Here is a 13,992-nt window from a genome sequence, read left to right as displayed (position 1 = left end):
TTCACAGACTTCTTCTTACAAAGATATGATTCTAACTATTTTGACCAGACTGTCTTGGGGCCCTACCTCTCAGGAACTGAGTGCTGGAAAACTTCCACTGGAAAAAAAAACACACCCTTTTAAAAGAGAGGATATCAGAAGTATACATCTTTTATCCATGCCCCACACACTTGCATGTAAAGGGAGAGCACCAGCTGTTTTTCTCATGGTGAATAAGGGTTACTTGGGGAAATCTGACTTCCTGTTTTTACATGGACAGCTACATTGTTGCATAGCCAGTTAATTTTGGTTAGGTCAATAGAGCAAGTTTAATTATTGGAACTTTCCTTACTCACTCAAGCTTCATACTGTACAGAAGAAAGAGGGATTACTAGGAAGTCCAAACTATGTACAGAAGCTGAAAAGCTCATCTTAATTGTATGGCCCCTACTCAAACATCCAAAACATGGAGGGGGGGATGGGGTTTGCTGAATGGTGAAATTTGGATTGCACACTAAATTTCCTTCTTAGCTCAAAATATACAGAATAAAAATATTACAGAGATTTTTCTTGAAGAATGTTAAAGAAAACCCCAAACCCCCAAATTACATATTTAAGACACTGGGAGCAGCATAACTTCTCCTACAGATGTAGTGGGAAAAAGCCCTGTATTTCCACGACAGCCCAGCTCGAAACAACAAAAGCCTGAGCAGTGTCAAATACAGAGAGCTGTACTGTACTCTCTGTATTTGAGCGGTACTATGAAAAACAGACCTCTCAAGTTGAAGCTGTGGCTCTCATAACCAGCACAACTGGTGATGGTGAAGCAAAATAGCAACTAATCCCAGGTAAAACCCCTAAGAAACCAGAAGCATTTCTTGCACTCTGTGATACTAATTTCTAATTTACTTTAACTGGAACACTTAGATTTTATTTTGTTATTTAGTTCAGTGACTGGCAAAGCCCCTTCCTCCATTTCATATGGTGTTACAAGTTATGGTGGATTTCTAAATCTTGGTCTTGGTTAATGCATCAAAGGACATATGGGCTGATTTCCTTCAGTTTCTCATAATATACATGTAGCCAGCTGTATGTTATTACATGACTTTAGACTTAAAGCAACGAGATCATTTAAGATATCATGATCTATTTCTGTGTTTTTGATACAGTAATATTACAGTGGGAGAAACTCACTAGTGCTGTTATAAAGACAGTTTGGTTTTTTTTAATTCATATCCTTGTTCTTAATAAACATCCCAAAGAAAAATATTCAACAGCAGCAGGCAGTAATAAAGAGGCAGAAAATGGCAAAACCACAGTACTGAGGAAACCTATGTGAAAACACTGGTTGTGTCTTCCTGGTTACAGAAAACAAATAGAACTGTTCAAAGCGCTTGCCAATAAAGCCCTGCCAAATAAAATATTGTTTTATGAAGTCAGGAAAAAACTAATTTTAAAGGTTATTGTAGGTTATTTGTGGTCACGTCTTGTGTTCATAAAACATGATGTCATCTTGAACCCTTCACTATTTTTATTTCAGCCCTATAGGTCTTTGTCTGAGACACTATCTCAGCAGTTGTAGAAATTTAAAAGTTATTGGGAAATACTTGCAAGAGTCTGTTCTACAAATTGAATGGGAATAAAATAAATTAGATACAAGCCAACAGAATGCAAGAACCCACCAAAGCAACTGTATTTTAGGGGAATTTATTTACCTGATCCAGCAATTTTGAATGACGAGATCACACCAACAGCATTGAATTTGAAATCAGAAGGTTGCAGTTTTGTTCTCCCTACTTACTTTTGTTTCAAATGGTATTAATGCCACAAAACTCCCCATCATGGCATCTGATTCTCTGCCCTGTCGCTGCAACACTGGGGAAATGATTATCATGGCCACTAAGGTAAACATTTTACTTGTCACCTTCCGCTTTTTTAGTAGAAAGAGTTTATTCACCTCAATGAGTGAGTCATCCCACCAGCCAATCTAATGTATCTAGATAAGCTGCAAACTGATGGAGAAGACAGATGTTAACAAGAAGGTGATAAGGAGTTAAAGTCCTTTCCTGTCCACCATTAAAGAAAGCTTTTGCCTCATTTCTTTCCCTCTCTTCTATCTAACATTCACTGACCTGTCATAATGACAGAGGGAGTACATGGGATTTTTTTTCAGAATCAGGGCTTCCTATAAATGGTTTATCCCATTTGAAGCTACCTAATTAGCAGCTGACTCAGGCCTGAACACTTCCTTGAATGCTGTGGCAACTCTGGGGATTTTTCCTATTTAGCCACTGACAGCCTCTTCTCTCATGCTCTCACTGCTAAAACAGTTCCTCAGAGCAAAGAAATGCTTATGACATCTTCCCATGTGCCCCTTTAGGCTTATGTGCCTACTAATTTTTTCATTAGAATAAGAATATCCCTCTATTTCCCCTTCTCTTGTTCTATTTAGGCTTTGTTTTATGGTCATGGGAAGTGACCTGACATGAACTAAATCTTAAAAGATGAGATTTTAAGGTAGCAGATAAATTGTTCCTTTTCTTTCTGTGGCCAAAGCCTCTGAAGCCCATGAGGCTATGCTATCCCAGTGATGACTGAGGCATCCCACACATGGAAGAAGCTGTGCCCTGGGGCCTGGCCCATGAGGAGCAGTTCCTTATGGCTTGGCTTCTTATGGGGACGCGAGGAGATGCACGACGGGTGCTATGATGCTCCTGTGGGATACCAGAGCATGTATACACATGCATCTCCCCCAGTGCAACTTCTGGCTTTATTAGTCTCACTTCTTTTCTTAAAATATGCCTACCTTTAAATTTAAAGGCACACTCTAAGTAGATCTCAGTGTCACTGCGAAAAGATAAGGGGTGATAGCCTGGGTCACCTGCCAAAGAGCACAGGACTCCTACCCCCATAGGAAGGAGAAGTAAAGGCAGTTTTAGCCCACTTCTACTCCCTCCCTAGCCCAGCCTGCTGCAAGCATCGAGGCAGTCTTCAGATTTTTGCAGAATTTATGTAGCCCAGAGGCCTTGTGTGCTCTGCTGGTGACAGTGTTGCTCAATGTGCCTCAAACACATGTGGTTTGGCTCTGTGGCCCCCACCTCCACTGGGGGCCTATTTGATGCCTGGGGCTGCCAGTGGCTTTTAGAGGGACAGCCAAAAGCCTTCCTCGTGGTTGCCGGAGGAAATCCTCCTTCAGTTGCATCTGGAGCTTTCAGAGGCTCTTTTCACTACTTGGGCCTTTTCCCCGCATAAAAGAGCTGCAGTCACAGGACAAATCTCACCTAATATATCTTACCTGAAAATGGCATTTTTTCTCCCAGATGAGTTTCTAATACCCTGCTGATGTTTGTTTTTCTGGTTTGCTGCCAGTTGGCATTGCTGATGCTATTTCCTTGGTGTACTATCATACCTGTGGAATGAATCTCAAGAGCACAGTTTCTATTAATGGCTTATCATTTGTATTTTCTGGGTAAGCTTTTCACTCTAACTACAGTTGAGTCAGACTTCTATTCCCACTATCAATTTCCCTCCACCCAGGTGTCTCTTACCACCCAGATTGTAAATATTTTTCTTTATAGTAAATGCTGGGGAATTCATGCTCGGGAAACCAAGAAAGGACTTCAGATAATTCAGGCTGGTGCTCAAAGATTCTTCTGTTCCTGTGGTTAATCAATAATATTCAGGTGCAGAAGAGGAAAACGAACTTATACAGTGGTTAACATTTGTCATGGAACAAATACTGTTTTCTAGTGGTAAAAAAGCTTAATTTGCCAATTTTCCTCAATAGCTATATACAAAGTAGGGCAAAAATGTGGCCTGCTGAGCCACCATACCATTTGGCTTCATCAGATGAACTTTTTGATCTCTATATAGTAATATTCCAGCCAGCTAGTCTATCATATTTAAAGTACAATTACTAAAGCACTGGACAACAATGTAACTCAATACTGGATTCAGCTAACTTCTATCTTCCTCCTTATCCTGTCCCCTTCATTTACAGAAGGACTTGTGGGGTTTATTTGTGGGGGGGATTTTCTCTTTTCTTTTCTTTTCTTTTCTTTTCTTTTCTTTTCTTTTCTTTTCTTTTCTTTTCTTTTCTTTTCTTTTCTTTTCTTTTCTTTTCTTTTCTTTTCTTTTCTTTTCTTTTCTTTTCTTTTCTTTTCTTTTCTTTTCTTTTCTTTTCTTTTCTTTTCTTTTCTTTTCTTTTCTTTTCTCTTCTCTTCTCTTCTCTTCTCTTCTCTTCTCTTCTCTTCTCTTCTCTTCTCTTCTCTTCTCTTCTCTTTTCTTTCCTCCTTTCCTTTCCTTTCCTTTCCTTTCCTTTCCTTTCCTTTCCTTTCCTTTCCTTTCCTTTCCTTTCCTTTCCTTTCCTTTCCTTTCCTTTCCTTTCCTTTCCTTTCCTTTCCTTTCCTTTCCTTTCCTTTCCTTTCCTTTCCTTTCCTTTCCTTTCCTTTCCTTTCCTTTCCTTTCCTTTCCTTTCCTTTCCTTTCCTTTCCTTTCCTTTCCTTTCCTTTCCTTTCCTTTCCTTTCCTTTCCTTTCCTTTCCTTTCCTTTCCTTTCCTTTCCTTTCCTTTTGTTTCTGTCTGCTTATAAGCTAAAAGAGATGCTTTGTTCTGTTTTTAAATAAAGGGGGAAAAAATGAGCAGTAGGAGGTCTCAGGGTTAGAGGGAGTTCTGCTGCATAGGTAAGGTAGGGGTACTATGGGAAGGAAAATGGTCCATCTGTCTAATCATGTCTTTGTAATGTGACTGGAAACACGTAACATGCTAGAGCAAAAGGGGGCAATAGCCCTTGCATTTTAATTTTAAACTCATGCCATAGCTAATAGAAACAAATCGTATGGTGTTTATTGTAGAAAATTTTCAAACACTGTCCCAGTATGCCTCTGAAGGTTTGCTCTTGGTGATCTATTCCTGCAACGGGTACTAGTAAGAAGCTAACACTGCAGAGCTCAAACAAAGAGCCTAGCATTGATGAGAAAACTAGTTCAGCTACTTCTGAGATGAATTATAAGAACCCATCTTCTGTGTTTCTAACTCTTTATTTTTTTGAGACAGTTCCCTGCAGGGGCTCCTCAAGGTGCAGGAAGTGTGTAGCAGATATTAGTTGACAGGAAAGCTACCAGTACTCACTGCCTTTCTTTAGAGAAAGTAGAGATCCCTTGGAAAAAATGTCCCCGTTTGATCCTGCCAGGAACTGGCCTCCCTGACCCCAGCCCCTGGGACTTTTTCAGGATGGATACTATTATCAAATCCACCTTTGTTTAAGTCTATTGGTCTCTGTCTCATAAACTATATAACGGACTTTAATCCCTACCTCACAGTATTCTGTGGGGAAAGCAACTATTCTTCTTACTTTTCACATAGGGATATGAAGGAGCAAGAAACAAAGTACCTTGTCCCAAAGCACCGCTTTGACAAACATAGATCTTCCAGTCCTGGTTTACTGTCCAGGGCAAACACTCTCTCTTCCTCTTGTGGTCTACTGACCTTGGAGGTCAGCTAAGGATACAGGTTCCAACTGCTAAAGCTGAAATTTTACTGCAGGAGGCACCTGTTGCATGGTTTAACAAAAGTTATATGGAGTAGCTGCCTGAACCTTGGATGGATGCTTAGAGGGTTAGGAAGGAGAATTCCCCCAGAGCTCTCAAATTTCACGTCTATTCCCATACCTGCTTGTCAAGATTGACAGGAACTCAAACTGGAGAAACTACACACTATGAGCTTTTTCTTCCACAATGGCACAAGAAACTGTGGTGGTCTAAGCATTCTGAATACTCAGGGAGTAATTTGAATCAAAACCAAAGAGCTGTAATGCTGAAGGATATGACTGAATATTCTTGGAGAAAGCTGGATATTTCTGGAAGAAAATTGTAGCAAGGGAAGCCCCGAAAGCACAGCACTCCATTCTGAAGGGCAGCATTGAAGGTAGAAGATGATAGCAGTGCACTGACGGCAGCTTCCTCCGCCTGAGTTGAGCTAATTTTCCATAGACCCTGAAGGGCAGTCTGGAGGAGCTGTTTTCCCAGAAAAGCAGAAAGCCTTGTCAGGTTGGTGGCAGGAGGCTGGGAGATGAAGACACAACAGAAAGCTCTGCTGCCAGCTCGAGTCAGTGGGACAGAGCCAGTGAGGAGCATAAAACTGGGATATCCTCACAAAATACATGGAACTTGCTATGCATCAAACCTTAGCAGAGTCTCTTAAGACAGACTACCTTGCAGTTTACAAACACACAGCCCCTCACAGGCCACAGTCACAAAAATGTCTGTCTGTGCATTGCCATTATGTAGCACCCTCACTGTCATACTATCCTGTGTGAAAAATATGTAAGAACAGTCCTCTTTTAGTACATATTAGGGAAGCGAAATAACATATACAGTCGGAATTAGGGAACCAATGTGTTTCTTCCAGGGAGCACCAGCTAGTCCTGTGAATTTGGGCTTTTGGACTGCTTAACCCCCCTTCTGACTTTGGTCTGGGATAGCTTATTGCATATGAAAATGGACAAGCACACAGGACATCCTGTGTAATCTTTTGCTTCACCCCTGTTTTTCCGAATGATTTGAAGGTAGGTCACTATTTGTCTTGATCTTCAGTTCCCATCTTTGATATAAAGTTAGCTTTTCTGGACACTTTAGTGTCCAGAAGATTAAACACCATATTTAACACAATAATACATTGGTAATAGATTATATTCATAAAGTGAGCACATCTGATGCCTTTTATAGTCATCTAGCAGATACATAATTTCATCAGGAATGCTGAGGATACTTTAGCCACTCTGTATTTGGTGTGTAGGAGTCTGAAGAACAGAAGTTCTCTAGCTGTGGCCCTGCTGCCATCACAGGAGAGAAATGAAGAGGCACCTTTACATTATGGGACTGGTCACATGGTGAGAGAAGGATGCATCTTCACTGTATGAAGCGACTCTTTCTACACATCACACAGACCCATGCATCTCTATCTTCAAGGAGGGGGTTTTGTCCAAGTCTGCTGTAAACAACCATTTCACAATGATGTCGTGAGGGCTGATGTGTACAGATTGCTCTGAAGACAGAAATCTTACTGACATGTGCTGTTATTACTAATGAGTAATAGCTTAAAAATTACACATTACTTATTATGAAATCCTTCTTAAGAATATTTCGTAAGAAATCAAAATGGGACAAAGGCACCCAAATGTCATTCAATTAATTTAATTTCAGGAGCAGAAAGAGGAATTTAACTCAAGTAAATATATTTATATGTGTGTATGTTTATGTCTATATATATGTCAGATCAAAGATGGCCTTAAAATATTCAGAAAAAAATTATATTGCTGGTATTTGACTAAATCACTGATTTTTATACAGATGCACACATTACTGCATTTCTGTGTGCTTATTGTATGTTTAAAATTTTGTTGGTAGCAACAATGTATATCAAAGAATAAGAATACTTGATTTAGGGATTGATAATGGGATATTCAACCATTTTGTCTCTTCATTATCAGTTCTGATGAACATCTGCCAAAAGGCCTTATTTGTAAATACTATTCAGGGTCTGTGTGACGGAATCAGCCTAGTTTCTAGTATTAATCTCAAATAGAGGTCACACAGTAATAGGGTCACAAAGTGTGGCAGGAGCAGAATATTTGTGCATCATAAATACAGTCATGCCATAGTGGAATTTATCAAAATATGCTACTGATTTTATAGGTAATTTATCTTGGCATATGACACTATCTGAGAATTGTTTCACTACCCTAATGTCAACAAACTCTTGGCACAATTTAAGGTTGCCATAAACTTTAGGATAGTCTCAGTAACATGTCTTAGGAAGCAAGCAGTCCATTTAATTTACTTTCTGTTTATTGCGTATTTGTAGCCCAGCGTAGGCCACTCAGATTTAAGAGGACTTATTTGAAGATATATGTATATATTCATATATATATGTCTCTGTGTGTGTGATTGCCACTATTGCTCTGAAAATAAATGGTGTTAATCCCTAGCAAGTAGCATCCTGTACAAGTGGCTTTGAAGAATTTCTGCATCTCCTTTGTTTCTCTTTGAGCTGACAGAGAATCATGACACAAAGTAGGCAAATGAGGGTTGCCATATTTGTAATGTAAGAAATACTTAAGGTTTTCTAAGATTTAGGAGAATATCTACTAGTAAGAATCACATTTTTAAGTTATCCAAAGTGTATCTATTGTGTTCCATTTATTATATAGCTGAATACTTAGCCTGTGGACAGATGTTCGATTTGCAGACTGCTGTTTAGTTTAGTTTAGTTTTAGTTAGTTTGAGATGTTACTATCCCCAGCTGTTTGCTGCCAGCATGTGACTGAAGATCCTTGTCCATCTAGCTCTGCAAGACTTGTGTTTCTGAGTCTAGCTAGGCCAAGGACATTTGGGCTAGTTGAAACCATCAGCATTGGCCATTGCTGTTAAGATGTGCCGAAGTGTGTGAAGTATCGCTCCTATGCTGTCTTCTGATGGGGGCCCAGGAATGGCAGCTTCACACTGGTGAATCCTAAGCCTTCTGGGAGCATCTTTGGTTGGCAGATCGAATCTCCCCCAGAAAGTCATCCATCCACAATCTCCTACACACTATCAATTATAAATAGATTGTGGATAACCATGTCCTTCATGGATCTTCTGTAGAAATGAGATCTTGGATATATAGGGAGAAATTCAGGTACCTAAACAAAAGTATCTAAGGTCATTTCAGCTACCTAGGCTGTTGCAGCATGGGTGTCTTTGCTATCTTAGGGTTAAGCTTGCAGTAGACACTTATTTTTAGCAATCAGACTTTCCCCCTCAGTGTTGAATATCTCTTACTGACAGAAGGTAATTTTTTTTCCTGAAGAGCTACTAGAAAATTTTATACAGCACAGCCTGAACCCAGTGAGCTACAAATTCAAGGATTACTTTAATGATGTTTAAATTATTTGAAATCCTGAATTCTTTGTAAGGAAGATTCTTAAAAGAGAGCATTATAAAAATAATGTCTCTATAGACATAATAAAATATTTCATTATTCAAATCTTTTCCTAGAGGAAGTAAAACTCCCTCAGTCTTCCTTGGTGAGAGTCCTGGAGATCTGTTTCTTATAATGTAATATTTAGGAGCAGCTATCAAATGTCAATAGTAATGTTTGCATCATTATGATTTTACGGGCAAAAAGAAAAAAAAAAAAAACACTACAAAAGCTGATTTTTTTTCTCAGTGTCTCCTACATGATTGGGAAAGTTATGTATCTGATAACAGCTTGAAACAGAAGGGTATAGTCACAACAGAAGATTCTTGAGTTTGTCATATAAAAGCAAACGGCCCTAAATTACTGGTTTACACTTCTCGCATGAGAGATGGGTCAGGGTTTTTTGGCAAAACTCTTTGCTTCTGGACAGAGTGCTTGTTACCTTTACTCTCTGGTTTGGATGTGTAACGGTGGAATTCTTTTGTTGCACCAGAGTGTTCATCTAAAAGTTGATGAAAGAAGAGGTGTAGACATTATATATTTATTGTCCATTGCTTTCTCCATACATGTTTTTGCTGTTTGAATATAATTCAGAAATCTGAGGGATAGTCCTTACTGATTCAAGCAAACAAAAGAGTCTCAAACAAATGATTCTACATGCTGGTTGAGAAAGAGTCTTTATATTAGCCCTTCACTGTGCTAAACCTACAAATCATGCTTGTAAGACCTTTTTTTTCCTGTTTTTGACCTATCACTTTAAATTCAATGTATCTATTTTAGCTGTAATTTAAAACAAATTGTCCCCCAGTCTGATAAAGACTACTTACTTTCAGTGCCAGAAAAGGGCATATGTCACAAGAAACAGTTTGCACACGTACTTCACTGTTGCTTATTTGACAGATGACCTTGATGTGAATCTCCACTGGGGGTTGAGGCTGGTTATGGCCATGTTTGGTTCAGGTTGTCTTGTTACTATTTTATTCAACTAGGGCAAAGGTACAAAGTTCTTCTAATTTTTGTCTCAGTGCTTCTCAGCATCATCCAAAAGGAACAATTTTGTTTTTCAAGGAAGGAATCTGAGGCTAGAACTCTCACTTACTGTACACTCATTTAAAATGTTTTACAAATACCCAACATGCAGATACCTCAGACCGTACTAAAATAGAATAAGACTCATAAGGTACAATGAGACTGGGAAAGCTACTGTATATACCCATATCTGGTTATCTTGGTAAAAAAGTTGAATTAATATGAACACAATCTTTGGATCCCACATGTTTCTAACTTCAAAGCATAACCATGAAATAATATTCTAATAAATGCAGTCCACTACAGAGAAGTGGGCCAAGTCTTTAAGACACATGCCCCAGCATCCCTTCTGCTTTAGGCACCACAGAACATTGAAAGATTGAATAATTAAATTCAACTGAACCATGGAGGAGTAAGACTGTGCTATTATGAGATCACAGATTATGGCTGTGGACCAAGAAGAATATAACTGAGTTTTCAACATAAAGCAACTGCAAATACTTCCTATAAAATGTTCTGTGTATTCTCCTTCCTTCTTCCTGTCCCTGTCTGCTCCCTACCTACAGACTATCAACACCTGAGTAAGTACAAAATGATTTTTGAGTATTTATATGCAAATTGATAACTATATGACTTAAAGTTAAATTTAAAGTGACTCACCTAATAACTAAGACATTTTTATTTTGGAGGCATGAGCAATGCAAATGATAGAGAAATGCAGCTTTTATTTCATTGTTTCATGTCATGAATGTTTTATCATTTGTATACCTATGGCACCTATAAACTGAAGCATAAGGGCAACCAGATTAACGATGGTATTTTATTCCAAACATAGTAAGTTTAAGTCCTTTGGAGGAAAAATATTATTTTCAGTGTGCTAAGATGGCTTTTAAAAGAATCTCCCAGTGAGTGCCTAAATGTTAAGAAAGCTTGAGTAACAATATTTTTCTTAATTTTAAGTAAATCCATATTCTCCACAATTATTTAGGGAGCTTTTTGATGATACTGTGTGTATGGTGCTTTATACTGTGATGACAACATTAGAGACACATTCAGAGGCTGCTTAAAACTTTACCCAGACACCAGCTGAAAATTATACATTTCACACTATTGTAAAAGGAGTTACAGAATCAGAGTGGGCTTTTGAGAGGGCCACTGACTAGACTAAAATACCTCTTTAAAAATTGCATTCAGAGCAAGAATCTGTGGCACATTTTGAAGGCTTTGTATGTTGCTGTTAAGGTTTTATTATAGAGGTAGAAATTCATCCAGTTTTCTTTGTTTCTTAGTGTTTACTCTGTTTCCATTTTGTTGCATATTTGTGTCATAATCCGAACTCTAGAAATAGCCATATTCTTCTGGGCTTCTAATGCTCTAACATCTTGGCTCTCACAGCAAACAAACTTATTTAGCACCAAGTTGCCCTGCCTACAAAAACCATTTCTGAAGGCTTTGTGTGTTGGAGTTGCATTAATCTGAATGATAGACTCTCCTCAGCCTGTTTAGCATTATACCTCATTCAATAGACAGTTTAATGGATGATCCACAGCAGTACATTACATTTTTGAGCTCTGGGAATTACTCTGCACAGCCCAAGATTGGGGACTGGATTTGGTGGCTGAAATCCAAAAGCTTTTTCCTTTTTTTAAGTACCAAACATTGCCTCTTGCCAAGTGGGATCATTTTCCCATCTGTTGAAGAGTTTTCTGCCTTTGGTAACAATATTCAGTTTCTCTGGCTCCTTTAGGCTCACACTAGTATAAAATAAAAGTAGCAGAAGTTAGCAGTAATGGCAGTAACCAACTGGAGTCAAAGGCATCAGGGAATCAGACCTCTAGGTGTGAAGGACCAGGAGAAGGCCTGTCTGCATGCAGAGTGGCTTAATATAATCTCCATTGTCTCCATCTCCTCTTAATAAGTGGTCTCTCGTTTAAAAATGATTGGGAGATCTTTTGCTTCGAAGCTTTCTTGACTAACATGCCAGCTGTCTTTGAAAAGTTGGGAGAGGAGTATGCCATGATGGGAGCCTTTGAGAGCAGTGTTTATTTCATATTCCTAAGGACCCTTGAGTGTAAACCCCTAGTTTTCAGTGTGGAGTGCGCCAGGGATACAGAACGATTTGTCCATTAATACTGCCCAAAGGCATTGCCACAGCTTGATAAACCCTGACCTTCACGGAGCAACAGTGTGAGCAGAAGGAGAACCGGCTGTAGATGGGACAGGGTGGTGACAGCTGAGCTTGGCCAGGCACAGCTGGCTGCCCCAGAGGTGGATTGGGCTGGGACACCAAGCACACCAAGCTGACATGCTGGGTGGGATTTGTTGAGCTGCTGAACTGAGTACTGAACTTATCACAGCTCAGTACTGAGAAGACCATTTTGTCTTGAGTCCATAAAGTTTAAATCTCCACAGTGGTACAATATGCATAGAAAAGGGCTAATGTGTTTAAACATGGCTATATCGAAATGTAATAGACGTATATTAGTACGTGAAATTTACAGGCTCCAAAGGAATTATTCCAGTAGTTATTCCCCAATAACTGGAAAATGTATTGAAAAATCATTTTGTGTGGATATTTTTGTCGCAACACATTTCAGAACAGCTGTGATAGCACTAGGAATTTACTTCCAAAAATATATTCAAAAAAATCCCCTTCATCTGGCAGTAAATGGCTTAAAAACAGACTACAGTGCAAAGAGGCATATTCCAAAAGCATATGATATAAAAAGCTTTTGGTTATTACCGGGTTAATCAGCACTGTTCTGGAAAGTACCAAAAATTGCATGTAAATGTTTCAAAAATCATGGGGATATTTTGAATGTTTCCACTGGGTCAGAACAAAAATAACTATACAACCTTTTTAGGTGATTATATTCAGAAGACTGTTCTTGCTAGAGTGACTTAACACATCCATTATTGCAATTATAATTTAGTGATAATTACTCTGTAGAATTCCAGTGTTCTATTACCGCAAGTGAGAGCCCATGGAGAAAGACAGCGTCCGGCATCTCTAGGGCCTTGGAATGAGTGCTTGTGATTTTATAATTTCCAGACTTGTTACATTTAGTTTGGGAGAGGCTATACCTGCGTTGTGTAGGTTGAAGAGACCCCTATTTGTGGATTAAAATGAAGCACTGTCATTGACATATCAGATCCAATACATCTAATTAACATGGAAAATACATTTGACCTACTCTGGTTAAGATAGATTACTTCCTTACACAAGTTATAAACGCTTGTAGGCATTATGCCAAAACTTAAAAGCAATTTGTGTTTTATGAAAATCTATTTCACGTTCCCTTTCAAATAAAAAAACCCCAACACCAACAGAAAACAAACAAACCCTTCACACAACGCATGTCTTCAGAATCCAAGTATCAGCCCTCTGTAATCAGTATGTGACCAAATCCATTTCTGCAAACAGGATTCCTTCATAAAGCATGATGAATGAATTGAAAGATAAGGGCTAAATTTCTGTTTAGAAAATTGCACAACAGTGTAAAAGGCCAATGCTCTCTAATTTCCCAATATTACTTTAGTTTCTGTTTTCTAGTTCTCAAGTGTGGCCCCAGCTAGGCAGAAGGGAGACAAATATTAGCCACCTAGAAAATGAAGGAAATAAAGACTGGTGGAAAAAGGAAGTGGAGAAGAGCTGAGGTTCTTAGGGGTTGATGTGAGGGCCAAAGCTGCTTCAGGTTAGTGGAAAACTCTCAGTAAAATTCAAAGCACTGTCAGTTCAGGATGTCTTCTACATTCCTTCACAGTACTGTACTTTGATTCAGTTCAGTTTAGTGAAGGAAGATAAATAAATTACCAGCACTCTGTTTACAATCCAATCCCAGCCAAATGGTGGGCCAAGACCTTGATACTGCTCTATGGTTGGCATGGCGGGATCTTTAAAATAGTTTATCAAAGCTGGTGATGGTTTGAACAGCCAGGAGATATGTCTGAATGATATCAATGGATCGAGGGGCACACCTGAGAGCAGCTCAGCTGCTGACATACTGCTTTGAGCCTGTAGCCGTCA

The sequence above is a fragment of the Athene noctua genome, chromosome 2 (assembly GCF_965140245.1).
Source record: "Athene noctua chromosome 2, bAthNoc1.hap1.1, whole genome shotgun sequence".
In the NCBI taxonomy this organism is placed as follows: Eukaryota; Metazoa; Chordata; class Aves; order Strigiformes; family Strigidae; genus Athene; species Athene noctua.
Note: the sequence above shows the minus strand (reverse complement) of the source record.